We start from the raw sequence: 13,576 nt of genomic DNA, 5'->3' as shown, positions 1-13,576 counted from the left end.
CTGGATAAATAAACACTGAAACTTTAAAACAACTATTCCCTCATGTAACAAGCCTTAAAGACACTATGAGTTATGATAAAGAATTATGTGAATGCTTTAATAAAGCCATGGTACTGTGATGTTTAAAAAGTTCAAGAAACATAATTTCTGGGTAATTAATCATTTTATTAATCATGATAGCAAGAATTAATAAAAGAGGTCAGTGATACTCTTGAATGCGAGAGACCCCTCATGGAACTCATTCAGCCTTTATGTGTCCTTGGAAGAGTGGGTATTCCAAATATTATGGTGAGAGGTGGACCTGTTCTAATGAGGAGCTGGGAAGGGGGTAGGTTGACCTATTCTGATGAGGGGCTGGAGGAGGAGGTGTGCGACACAGACACACATACACACACATGCAGGGCTTTTGATCACATCCTGTATCTCCAAATCACCCCCAGCCTTGGCCAATTTAATCAAAGAATTTATCCCCACTCAAACCTGAATAAGACACAGTGGATTTCCTCACCAGGGCAGGATCTGAAAGAGATTGAGGAGAAAGTTAATCCAATCTCATTATTAGCAGTAGCTTGGCCCAATAGAGAATAAGGTTTCAGAGAGGGATAAATCCTGTGTTTCCCCAGTATTAACAATTATTTAATAATCATTCTCTCAGTACCAAAAACGTTCACTGGGTATCTAATGAGCACTATGGGAGAGACTTCTGGAAGTTATAAAGGGGACAGCATGGGATGATATAAAAAAGTACTAGATTTGGACTCCAGACATGGATTCAAATCCTGACTCTGCTCCTTACTGCCTGAATGAGTAAATCACTTTATCCCTCTCTGACTCCTTGTCTTCAGAATTAGGAAGCTGGGCCAGATGATCCCTTACAGGACCTTCTAGCTTTAGGTCCTGTCAATCTTTGTCCTCTAGGAGGACATAGCGAGAACATAATAAGAACTCATATCTAGGTAATAGCTTATTTATAGAATGCTTTGGGTTGAATGGGGGCATTCAGAAGGATTAGCATCACTGGTGTTGGGGCTTGCCAAGCCCTTTTTAGGACTGCTCATCCACCATGGCACACAGCTCTCACTTGTGGCTGCAAAAAACTGTAGCATGGAGGGCAGCTAGGTGGTGCAGTGGATAGAGCACCGGCCCTGAAGTCAGGAGGACTTGAGTTCAAATCCAGCCTCAGACATATAACATTCACTAGCTGTGTGACCCTGGGCAAGTCACTTAACCCCATTTCCTAGATGACCAAAAAAAAAACCCAACAAAAAACTGTAGCGTGCCCATTGGCCACACCCTGGTAAAACCATCAAGGGCTAAATCGGATAGAGAGAGTGACCAACAGGCCTCAGACCCATCAGTGGGTTGGTTGTGGATGTCTGCCCCAAGCATGTGAAGACTTCCCACAGTGGAATGGTTGGATGAGAACAATTTGTTCCCGCAACTGTGAAGGTGGCTGAAGCAGGCCCTATGGAACCTCCTAGAGCTTGGTCAGATACCGAAGATGTCAAAGTCATCCGCTGCAGTACAGATAAGCCTTTAGAAAGCACCAGAAACACTAGAAGAGGCAAGAATAGAGCTGGTAGCCTCTGTTTCCACTTTTGTCACTTCTTACACATTCCCCTCACTTAAAAATTTACATTCCCTGAAAAATGACACCAGAGTTCAGGAATAGTTTCTGTGTGTGTGTGTGTGTGTGTGTGTGTGTGTGTGTGTGTGTGTGTATAAAATCCTTTATTTTACATATATTAACATTAAATGCACATTGTACCAGTTACATAGGCCACTGCAGGTATGTGCTATTTAATATATAAATTACAATTGCCTAGGGTATAACAGGTGAAATATACAAAAACATGATTCATCATAGCTACTGTATATAGCATTATGTGGCCAAGCTACATGCAGAAAACCAAATACAGAAATCATGTGTAATGTATATGAGAGTTATATACAAAGTACATTTTGAATAACCTCCAGTACTGGGAACCATCTAGCAATAGGCAACATCACTCGTTACCCTGGGAGCCTCAGATGTCAGCCTGCTTGCTGGCCAGTTTGTCTTCATGTTCCCGAGGGTGGGACTGCTTTTATGTTTGGCATCTACTGTATTCTCAGACCCACATGAAAGGTTCATGCTGAGTGATGTGCTTTCCAGCCCCTAAAGAGTTAGGCTCTGTAGGTGGTTTCCACTTCCTTGGGTTCAACACGGGTGGTAGTTGGGTTTTTTGGTTTGTTTTTTGTCTACACCCATAGGTCCCATGGGTTAGGGAACTCAAGGTAAGAAAACTCCCTCTGGTAATGCAAATCAGCACCTGTTCTGCAGTTCATAGTGTTAGAGAGAGAGCTTGTGACCTGTTAGCTGATCTTTTTGTTTGCCTTTTTGGTTATAATTTCACTGATTTGATTTTTGAATTGCTACTTAAACAGTCACTAACAGAGCTGAGGGAAGATGACTGTGCAAGAAACTATGAACTTCTGCCACTTGCAGGTTTGTATTTGTTGGTTTTGCTTTGCTTTGCTCTGGTTTGGTTTCGCAGAAATAAGAATGTGTCTGTCTGAGTCTTGGTATGATCTCTTGTTTGTACTGTCTTGGAGCCATGAGGAAATGAAACAGGGCTGCGGCTATCACCTTTTTCCCTTATTTCTCCGAAGAAGTTTGCATCACTGGGGAATTAAATACATAGCCTTGCATACTTATAAGACACTTCTGTAGTCTGTGGGATTGGATACATCACTTTTGCAAGACAGATTAGAACTGAAGTCTCTTTTGCAGCTGGCCTCTACTAACTGGCCTGCTTTATAGCTAAGGAAATTAAGTTTCCAGATGGTAGGTGACTTCCTAGAGGTGAGAGAGTCCAACAGGAGCAGAGGGCCTGTCTGATTATGGAGCCCAGATTCCCTTTTTCCATCTCCCTGGCTCTGTGTGTATTCATTTCAGTATCATAAAGCCCACTTCTCCTAGGGCTTTCCCCCACTTTCCATGTTGCTTCTCCTACTCCTGTGAGAAAGTAGGAACAACAGGGATGCTGTAGAGAGGCACAGGTGAAGAACAGCTGAAACAGAAACAAGTGAGTTTACCATTCAGCTGTACCAGAGGTGGGGACCTGTGGCCTCAAGGCCATCTGTGGGTGTGGCCTTTTGACTGAATCCAAATTTTACAGAACAAATCCTTTTATTATTAGCCGCTATACTATAATCTACCTGGACAGAAAGAGAATATAGGTGAGGAGGTTTTTTTTAAATGTTTAAATATTTAAATTTTTTTTTCCCAATTACATGTAAAGACAATTTTAACATTTGTTTTTAAAACTTTTGAGTTCTAAATTCTCTCCCTCCCTCCTCCTTGAGAAAGCAAGCAATTTGATATAGATTATACATGTGGAGCTGTGCAAAACCTATTTCCATATTAGTCATGTTGCAAAAGAAAGCATCGACCAAAACAAAACAAAACAAAAACAATAGAAGAGGTGACTAGGAAATATCACAGCCCTGGCACAAAGGTATGACATGGCAATGCTGGAGGACTTCAGTTATCCAGACATCTGTTGTAACTCACCGCTCACAACAGAGCAGGTAATAATTCCTTTAGTTGCCTTAGTGGTAATTTCATCCTTGAGGAAGTGGAAGAACCAACGAAAGGGAGTTGCTGACTCACCACAGGGAGGAACTTGCTGCTTGAGTAGAAATGATGGGGACCTTGGTGAGAACTGACCACTATATTTTAGAATGTGCAATGTGGAAGGGCAGGAAAGCCAGCATAATTCAGCATATACCCTAGATTTTGTGAGAGCAACTTTCAAAGGATTCAGGGAAAGGAGACTTAAACTATCTGCCTGAGAGAAATGAGAGACTCTTAAGGATGAAATTGCAAAGCTGTAAAGAGAAACAATCCCAGTGAGAAAGAAAATGAGGAATTGTCTAAAGAGATCAGTGTGGAAACAAAGGAAACCAACTTAGACTTTCAAAAGACAGTGAGGTGATGGAAACAAGGGGACTTAAGAGGAAGTGTGAATTTGGGACAGAAACATCAAAGCTCTGGAGGAGCGGTCAAAAGAATGCACAGATGACAAAAAAAGGAGCTTATTTTTTAGCTGTTTGGGGGAAATGAAGAGTATCAGAGAAACATTGAGACATTGGATTAGCCAATGATGGCTGATGATGGAGAAAAGGCAGAGCTGCTCAGCAATTGTTTTCTTTTTTTTTTTCTCTGCCAAAAGAATGATCTCTGAACTGAGGACAGAACGAAATGCCCAATGGGGAGTTATTACATAATGCACATATACATAGGTAGCTTTGTAAGGTGTATGTATTGCCCAGGAAGGCAAATGGCCAAGGGTCTAAATAAGTTTGTGAAAATGATTTCTTTGGGGAAAATGGAAATTAGCTGGCAGCTGAAAGAGCTGAACCCTCTTCCCCCTCTTTCCCTTGATGCCCCTCTTCCCCACCCCCTGCATTGACCGTGATGGAGGTACTAGAGTGGAAACATTTGGGAAATTGATGACGAGATGCAGCAGGTGGGATTGAAGAGCCATTGCCCTGGCACTTAGCACAGTGCCTTATGCATAGCTGAATTCAATAATGTTTGCCGAGGGACTGTGGTATGGTGGAGAAAGCCTTGGGCTTGTGGGGAAGAGAGACCTGGGCATAATCTGGGAAAAGGGACGGAGTGCTGGATTTGGAGTCAGAAGAGCCTATGTTGGCTTCTGACTCCTGTGTAGCTTTGGGTAACCCACTTCCTTTTCCAGGCTTCAGTTTCCTCATCTGGGAAATGAGAGTTGGACCAGATGGTCTTCTCCAGTTCATAATCTATGAGCCTGTGAACTTGTTGTGGGACCCTGGGTATGACACTTGCTATCGCTACGCCTCAGTTACCTCATCTGTAAAATGGGGGTAATAACAATGCCTGGATTTCCCACCTCAAAGACTTGTGTTAGGGTTTGTCCCAAACACCTTAAACCTTAAATCCAAAACTTCAGTCTCTACATGAAAGCCAGCTCCCTGCTGACTGCTCTTGCCTCCTGAATGAACTTCCTTACCACTGCTGGCGACTACTTCCTGAGCTCTCAAAAGCCGGAACTTTCTTTACCAGTTATTTCATTGCCTTGCACCAGAGATTCTGTTCAGTCTTACGAAAGAGTGGGATTTTATGGAAGTCATGTGGAGACCAGACAGACATACACATTGTGCAAGTTTCGCTCACAGCTGGCACAGGCAAAAAAGCCTGGGACTCTCTGAAGTGAAATTCAACCTTAATCTTCTCTTATTCTGTGTGAATGTCTCCTTTAGGCAAAACCCAGTGAGCTGAGAATATATACATGCTGTTGTTTTCTTTGAAGCAGAAATGTCTGTTGTCTCTGTTAAGCCAGCTTTTGTCTTTCCTCATGCTTTGAGGACGGGAATAATTGTTTGTAAACTTACAGCCAGAAATGATTCTAGAAGTCATTGAGTCTACCTCATTTTAGAGATGACATAGACTGAGGTTCATGGAAGTTTATTATTTTGCCCAAGGTCACACAGGAAGTAAGCAGCAAAGTTGGCATTCAACCATGGGTTCAAATCTCTTTCTTTTTTCCTGGTCCCACCACCACTGTAGGATTTGTGCTCTGTTACCTGTGGAATTCCCTCAGAAAGGGTAGGGAGCCATCTATTGAAAATTCGAAGCAAGTCTGGGTTTTCCTGAGTTTCTGGGTGTGGTTCTGCAATTACAAAAGGACATAGCCAGACAGTCTGGGAAAGGCTCAGACTCTCAAATTCCAGCATGTATGTACATACGCTCCTGTTCTGAAGTGTTTGACCTTCGTGCTTTCAAACTAGAAGAGCAGACTGACCAAGCAAAAGAGAGGAAGAGGCAGAGTCCTGGGGCTCCTCCATCTCCCTGCTTGTGACTTTTATTTTGTTAGAGTAGTGATAGCAGTAGCTGGAATAAGAGCCAGAACAATGGTGAGAGATGGACAGAAGCAGACTCTTCTGTGTTCTAGCAGCTCCCAGACAGTGGCAGAGGCTTGGAAAATGTAAGGAAAGTCAAAGCAAGATGGGATGTCATTTGACCTCTAATATTTCTTTTGTGAGGGTAGGCCCACTAGTGGAGACTGCGACTCCTTGGCTTAGGAGAAGAGATTTTTCACCCCATGGGAGTGTTTTTAGTAATTTTAAGGATCTTTTTTTTAAGACCTTTGATTTTTTCCTATGAAGGGGATTCCCCTGTGTGGGAACCCTCTCTGCTCATGCAGATTGGCATCTCATTAGCAACATATAAAGAATTACCTGGGCCTTTGAGAGGCTAAGTGATTTGTCCTGGATCTCATAGATAGCATATGTTAGAGGCGGGGCCTGAATCCAAGTCACCTCGACTCCAAAGTCCTCTAATTATTATGTCATGATGCCCTTCATAGGATCATGTGTAGATCTTAGGCTTATAGATTGAGAGCTGCAACAGACCTTAGAGGTCACCAAGTCCAACTCCACATTTTACACATAGTGCCCCATCCACTCTGTCTGTCCTTTCTGGTCCTGGGGCCTGGTGGGGATTTGATTGGATTATGGTAACAGGAAGTAACAGGAGATAACTGCTGTAGGGGCAGAAGCACTCATGCTCAGTGTTAGATACCAGGACACATGGTTTGACAGCTTCTTCCTACCGGAGCCAGCCTTTGAGTCTGTCCATACTCCACGAGTGATGAGCTACCTGCAGTCTAGAGATGTTGACCAGGGACCAGGAAGCCCAAATCCAGAAAAGCTTATGCTGCTTCTGAGTCTCTGTACCCTGACTTCATCGTCCCAGATGCAGAATTCCTCCAGGATTTTTACCTTGATATCTGATGACCAATCTGGCTGGATGCATGAGTACACTGCTGAATTTTTAAAAATTTAACTTTAACATTCTTTTTTTCAAATTTTGAGCTCCAAATTCTGTCCCTCCCTTCCTCTCTCATCTCCCCCTTCCCCCAGCCCCTACTGAGAAGGCAAGCAATTTAAAATAGGTTATGCATGGTACAACACTGAATTTTAAACTGTGTTGTCTTTTCCCTCCCTTGACCATTCAAAGAAGGATGGCATCAGAAATTTCTTAGAATACCTGAATTTGAAGTAGGTCCTATGTCTGGATCTTCCAGGGCCTTAGAAACGGGGCAGATTTATAAATGTTCATTAAATGTCTTGTGATTACAAGTTGTTTTCTTATTACTTTGTACTGTACAGAGCTTATGCCAAGAGTAAAAACACTGCATATGGTATCCAAAAAAAAATTGTCCTCAGTCATCTCTGCCTATGCTAAGGTCACATGACTAGGCTTCACTGAAATTATAGCAAGTCTGGAAGGAGATACAGGTTGGCCAGTAGATAGAGGCTCTTTGAAGGCCAGTGGGCAAAGTTGCTCCTCCACCGAGTCAGCATTTCTTCCCAGCAGGCTCTGGGGTTCAAATCATCAGGATAAGCACGGGACTCCCCAGGACCCAGATGCCTCAGAAGTGAACAGGAGCAGGTAAATGGCAGTCAGTGCCACCAATGGTGAAATAAAGTTGAAGGAATTGAGGCCCACTTAGATAATAAGTGGAGAGCCAGAATCAATGCTAGAAAATGATTGTAGGGGCCAGAAGGTGCAAAAGGTGGTGGGGCCATCAGCCTCATCTTCAGTTATCTCCAAAATCAGTTCCAAATTCAGATGTTGCTAACTGAACAAGGAAATATGTGAATAGAGGACTGCATAACTGGTTTTGATGAGTATATGAGGGCAACTAGGTAGCCCAATGGATAGAATGCCAGGCCTGGAGTCAGAAGGCCTGAGTTCAAGTCCGGCTTCAGACACTTACTAGCTGTGTGACCCCGGGGCAAGTCACTTAACCCTATTTGCCTCAGTTTCCTCATCTGTAAAATGAGCTGGAGAAAGAAATGGCAAACCACTCCATTATTTTGCTAAGAAAATCCCAAACAGGGTCGTGAAGAGTTGGACACCACTGAACAATGAGTACATGAATCTTGTGTTGGGTGATGCAGAAGAGAGTCACTCTAAAACAAAGTCAAGGAGACAACTGGGCTGGGTCATACTAAAAGGAGATGGTATTACCACAAAGTATCTAACTAGAAGCGTTAGGTCAGTGAAGTTAAAAGATGCTTGGAAAGCAACACATTTGCCTTTTGAAGGCAAAGACCAGCTTTGGGTTGGCTTTATGATTTATATCTATGTAGATGACAGATTCTCTTCTTGCTTTGATCTGAGAGACAGCTAGTATTCCCCAACATGAAAGCCATGACCTGAAGGTACAAAAAGTAGCTTTGGAACTACCTGAAGGCTTTCATTTTGTGAGTTGGGTTCTTGATTCAGGGTATTCTGAGAGAAATTATTATTTCTCTCCCATTATTAATATATTATTTATTTAATATTAATATTGCATATAATTTAAATATAAATTTAAAATACAAGTATAATGATATTAATATAATTAATATTTAATGTATTGATGTATTATTTATTAATTATTAATAATAAACATTACTAAATAATTATTGAATTAAGACTAAGGTTTTCCCCTTTTGCTTCCTCATTCAGAAATCAACCCCTGCAGGTTATTCAGGCAGTCTTTGAAGTGCAGGCTGAAAATGAGAAGGAAAACTCAGATCTGTTCAAAAGATAAAGAAATTTTAGTTCAGGTTAGTTGGTGGATTCTAGCCCATTGTGTTTTACTCAGGTCTGGAAAAAAATAGATTCTCCATTTAATCTAGATTACCCAAGACTGGATGATATAGGTGTAGATAAGCCTCTCTGACCAAGACTGAGTGATCAGAGCATGTCCCCCAGACCCTGATCAAAATAAGCCCACTTCTCATTATAATATTCACTGTGTCATTACTTGTTAACCAATCATAGTTGATTGCCACCCTCAGGAACACACACTCTTCTAAAGGCACATAAATGTTGAGTGGGTTCCATGAGGGGTCTTTGGCATTCAAGAGTGCCCCTGACCCTTTTATTAATCATACGCTCTCATAATTAATGAAATGATTACCCAGAAAATATGTTTCTTGTATGTTTTATGCATCACAACACATAGAACCATGAGGATTTGAGCTGGCGTGATCCTTAGGCACTTAGGCCCCTCATTTTATAAACCAAGAGACACAAAGTGACTTGCCCACTTCTTGTGCTCAGGAAATCATCGGGATATACTACTGCCATCATGTGTGTGTGTGTGTGTGTGTGTGTGTGTGTGTGTGTGTGTGTGTGTGTGTGTGAAGTCAATACTTTTTAAATGATCACCAACCTTATTGAGAAGCCTTTGTAGTACAGGTAAGAAACTTTTATGTCTCTACCTGACCTTTCATAAAATACGTTTTACACTTTTACTTTATTTTGTTCTTATTTGCAAGCCAGCTGCATTTTGAACATGGGTCAGAACCCTCGGTTACCACATTTACCATCCTAACTTGATAGCAGTGGAGCTAGATAGTGAAAAGGTTAATGTCAAACTTTGATGATGTGATTTCTGTTTATATTCATAGAATCCTAGCATTGGAAGGGATTCTGAAAGTCATAGTCCCATCCCTTTGATGGAATCCTAATAAGGCTGCTCCCAGCCCCAATATTCTAACTTTCTTATGGGCCTCATTGAACAGCAGGCATATTCTGATTTAACCACACAATCTGGCTTTTACTGCACCACAGGCCCTCAGATTCAATCGTGGGCCTCACTGAAGAGCAGGTTCACTGCCCCTACCTAACCACTGCCACCTGACTCAATATTCTAACTTCCTCACATATGTCTCATTGCCTCACTAGAATAGCAGGCGTGTCCATGAAGTTATGCCCCACTAGAGCAGCAAGCATGTCCATATGATGGAATCCTAGCCACTGCCTCTAGCTAGCCTCTGTCCCCAGACCCATTCCTCATATTCGTCACAGAAATAGCCGGTATGTCCATGCACTTGACCATAACCACATTCATCTAATTTCAGACAGGACCACAATAGTCAGTCAATCAGAAAGCAGCACCACCAGGATGCCCAAGCAGTATATGGACCCCAAAACAATAAATAATAACATAATAAAACAAATGACTATAAATAAAATAAAATAAAAGATTAAAATGATTTTAAAATTTCCCTAAGTACGCACCTGTGCAGTAATAACGAAAGCTGTCCTTTAGGTGAACTTATGATGTAGAGAGGATTATTATAATATCATTATCATACATTCATGCCCGCCCAAGGGGTTTTCCTGTATGCATTGTGGGTAATCACATGCACAGTTCCCCTGAGCCTGGGACCTCTCCTATATTACCTAATCCCTTGACAAACCCCTCATGCCTTTTTAATATTCATAATTTCTGTTGCATAATCAGCACCATTGCACTACAATATTGCCTGTCTTATCTTTTTTTTTTTTCCTATCTTGCCTTACTGAAGTTGCTGGTTCCTCTTGGAACTCATCCTGCTAGAGAGGTGTCACTCTCAAAAAATGCCTTTTCTTAGATTGGAGATGGTCTAAGTCTGTGAATTCATTCAAGACAACCCCCACAACACAACATGAAACTGCAAACACCTTATCCCATGCATCAATCCCTCTATAGACTCCTCTGTGAGGGTTTGTGTTGCATAAGTAATATTTATAATTTCATATTGACAGATACTTTTTTGTCATCTTAAAATGCATCTTTTTTACATACTATTAAAGCTAATTTGGGGGTATACCTTTTAAAAATGAATTTTTATTGATGACTTTTGTTTTTTATGTCATCCTTGTCCAAAAACATGCAATTCCACTTTTGATTGTGTGTGTGTGGTTGTTTACCACTTATGTTGTTATAGTTATTATATATTGTTTTCTTGGCTTGGCTTCCTTTACTCCATCAATTTATGTAGTCATTTCCATGTTCCTCTATATTTATCACACTCATCATTTCTTATAACTATAACTATAACTATAACTATAACTATAACTATAACTATATATACATATAAATATATGTAATATCACTGTATTTCCTTGTATTCATGTACCACAATTTGTTTAGCCATTCCCCAATCTATGGGCACCTATTTTGTTTTTAATTCTTTGCTATCACAAAAAGTGCTGCTATAAATACTTTTTAATAGTTGCAATCAATTTATTAAAAGAGATGATTGACTAGGCATCTGCAATGGTGACTTCAACACCTGGTTCAATACTGATAGAAGTGATCTGTTTAACAGTTTCAGAAGGACTGTGCAAATCAATAAAGTGTTTGTGGATTCTCATCTGGAACCCAACCCAAGTCTTTGAACCTTCACCACAAGGAATTTTTCTAGTTGTGATTCAAAGTGTCTTGGTGGGCATTCAAACAGGTAGGTCTCTTCACTTTCAAGTGCCTTTCTTTAGTTCCTCTAATTAGGTCAGCACACACTTTCTCCAGTGATTTCACATTGTCGCTGGTGATGGTGATTCAGATCTGGTCAGTGGCCACTTTGGTCTCCGCAAGTGTCTTGCCCATGTCTGAGAATGCCATGGCAGTGGAATGGCTTCCTGACTGACTTATTCCTCTGTGAGACTGAACAGCAGTGAGTTAGGAGGAGGAGAGTCAAGGACTACCGATTCCACGTGCCTGCAGTGGTGGTACCTTCACCAAAGAGCTATAAATATTTTGATGTATATGGGGTCTATCTTCTTCTAGGTACAAGTCTAGTAACGGAATCTCTGGGTCAAAAGGATATGCATATTTTAGTTACATTATTTACATACTTCAAAATTGCTTTCCAATTTCATAGCTCCCCTAACAATACGTCAGTGTACCTATAGTTCCACAACCCCACCAACATTGAATATTACCATTTTGGGGCATCTTTACCAATTTACAGAGTGTGATATGAAACCTAAGAGTTGATTTGATTTGCATTTCTCTTGTCATTAGTGATTTGAATCATTCTTTCATGTGGTTGTTTATAGTTTACAATTCTTCCTTTGGGAAATGTTTATTCATATTCTTTGACCACTTATCTATTGGGTAATATAATTATACTATTTAAAAAAAAATAAGATCACTGTTACTTCCTAATGGTTTCCTTTAAATGAACCTCTCCCTAGTAACAAAGAGTTAGAGTTTAATAAAAACAAACCAATACATCAGACAGTTCCCATAATATATGCCCTCATTCCTTGTCATTTTCTTGTCACTCTCAGTCCTCTAAAGTCATGATATCTTATAACATAAGATACAAATCTTCCTTGCTGTTTCTTATGCCACAATAATATTTCATATACCACAATTTATTCCACCATTCTGTAATCGATGGATACTTACTTTCCTTCCAGTTATTTGCTACTACAATAAAAGCACTGCAATAAATATTTTTGTATATGATGGAACTTTTAGGAAGCATGGTGCAATGAAAAGAATTTTACTCCCAACTTTGCTACTAATTCAATGTTCATGTTAACAGGTGAGTCCCTTCACCTTTCTGGGTCTCAGTTTCTTCATCTATAAAATAGGGAGATTGAACTAAGATGGTCTCTAAGGTCCTTTGTAGTTTTAACACTCTATGAACTTGGATTAGAGTATGAACAATGGCAAATGAAGTGCCTACGAGCCCAACTGAACAGTTTGGAGAGACCAAGGATTGGGATTGGATTAGGATCTCTTCATGATGCTAGAACCCCAGATCCTGGTTGTGCAATGCTCCTGTTATCTTTTTGGCCTCCAGACAGTGACCATCCCTGCTACAGTAGTGATCTAAGGATAGGAATAGCTACTACCAAGAAATTCAAAAGAAGGAGAAAAAAGTAGGAGAGATGAGCTGTGCAAGATTTTGGAGTTCATCTCTTCCCACAAATGCAAATTTCCTCAATTCTCCTTCCAACTCTAACATTGGTTGAATATTAGACACTACTGTGGCCCAGCCAACAGTCTGTAGAAGTCCATGAGAAGAAATTCAGCTCTGACAAGATTCCTGTTGTTCAATTCTCAAGAGTCTGTGCCTGGGGCAAAATAAGGGTTACTGGGTTCTCCTGAAAGGAGACTAGCAGAACTTCTGGGAACCAAGAGAAACTGAATTCTTCTCTGAAGTGTGTAGGACCATGGCACCTCATGGGGGGTGAAGGGAAGGGGAGGTCACTAGGAAAGGTTTCACATAGAAGGTGGCACTTGATCTGAGTCTTCAAAAGAAGCTAAGATTCTCCATGGCATTATCAGGGATTTTAATCAGATAATTGGAGATAATCATTCTAATATGATAAACTAGCAGTAAGCCTTACCATAGTTAAAAAATACTTGTCTCCAGGTGTCCTTTAATAAGTTATTCTAATGAAAGTCAATTTGGACGCCATGACAAAGCTAGTGGGAGAGACAGACATTGATGAAGAAATAGAGGTGATTAGTTTATATGGGCCATACATTCAGTAAGTTTTAATGTGATAGCCAGAGGGTTATTCAGAGAGGATATGAGATAAACAAAGTCCTTTTATTGAGTTAACTTCCAGTGGATTAAAATATTACATTAGTAGTAAGTTAATAAAAGAGCCTTTTTTTTACTTGATAACTTTTCCTTAATTTTCTTTTAACTTGTAAACTTTTCCCCCTGAAGGGTAGAAAAATGCTCTCTACTCTTTTTT

The 13,576-nt window shown here is 40.6% G+C and overlaps 1 pseudogene; it reads right to left on the bottom strand.

The window, feature by feature from the left end:
* Nucleotides 1-11,119: 11,119 nt before the first annotated feature.
* On the bottom strand, nt 11,120-11,477 carry LOC110213698 (small ribosomal subunit protein uS10 pseudogene; annotated as a pseudogene).
* Nucleotides 11,478-13,576: the final 2,099 nt, after the last annotated feature.

The sequence above is a fragment of the Phascolarctos cinereus genome, unplaced genomic scaffold (genome assembly GCF_003287225.1).
Source record: "Phascolarctos cinereus isolate Bilbo 61053 unplaced genomic scaffold, phaCin_HiC Scaffold_9;HRSCAF=440, whole genome shotgun sequence".
Taxonomy (NCBI): domain Eukaryota; kingdom Metazoa; phylum Chordata; class Mammalia; order Diprotodontia; family Phascolarctidae; genus Phascolarctos; species Phascolarctos cinereus.
Note: the sequence above shows the minus strand (reverse complement) of the source record. Positions and strands in the feature narration are given on the sequence as shown.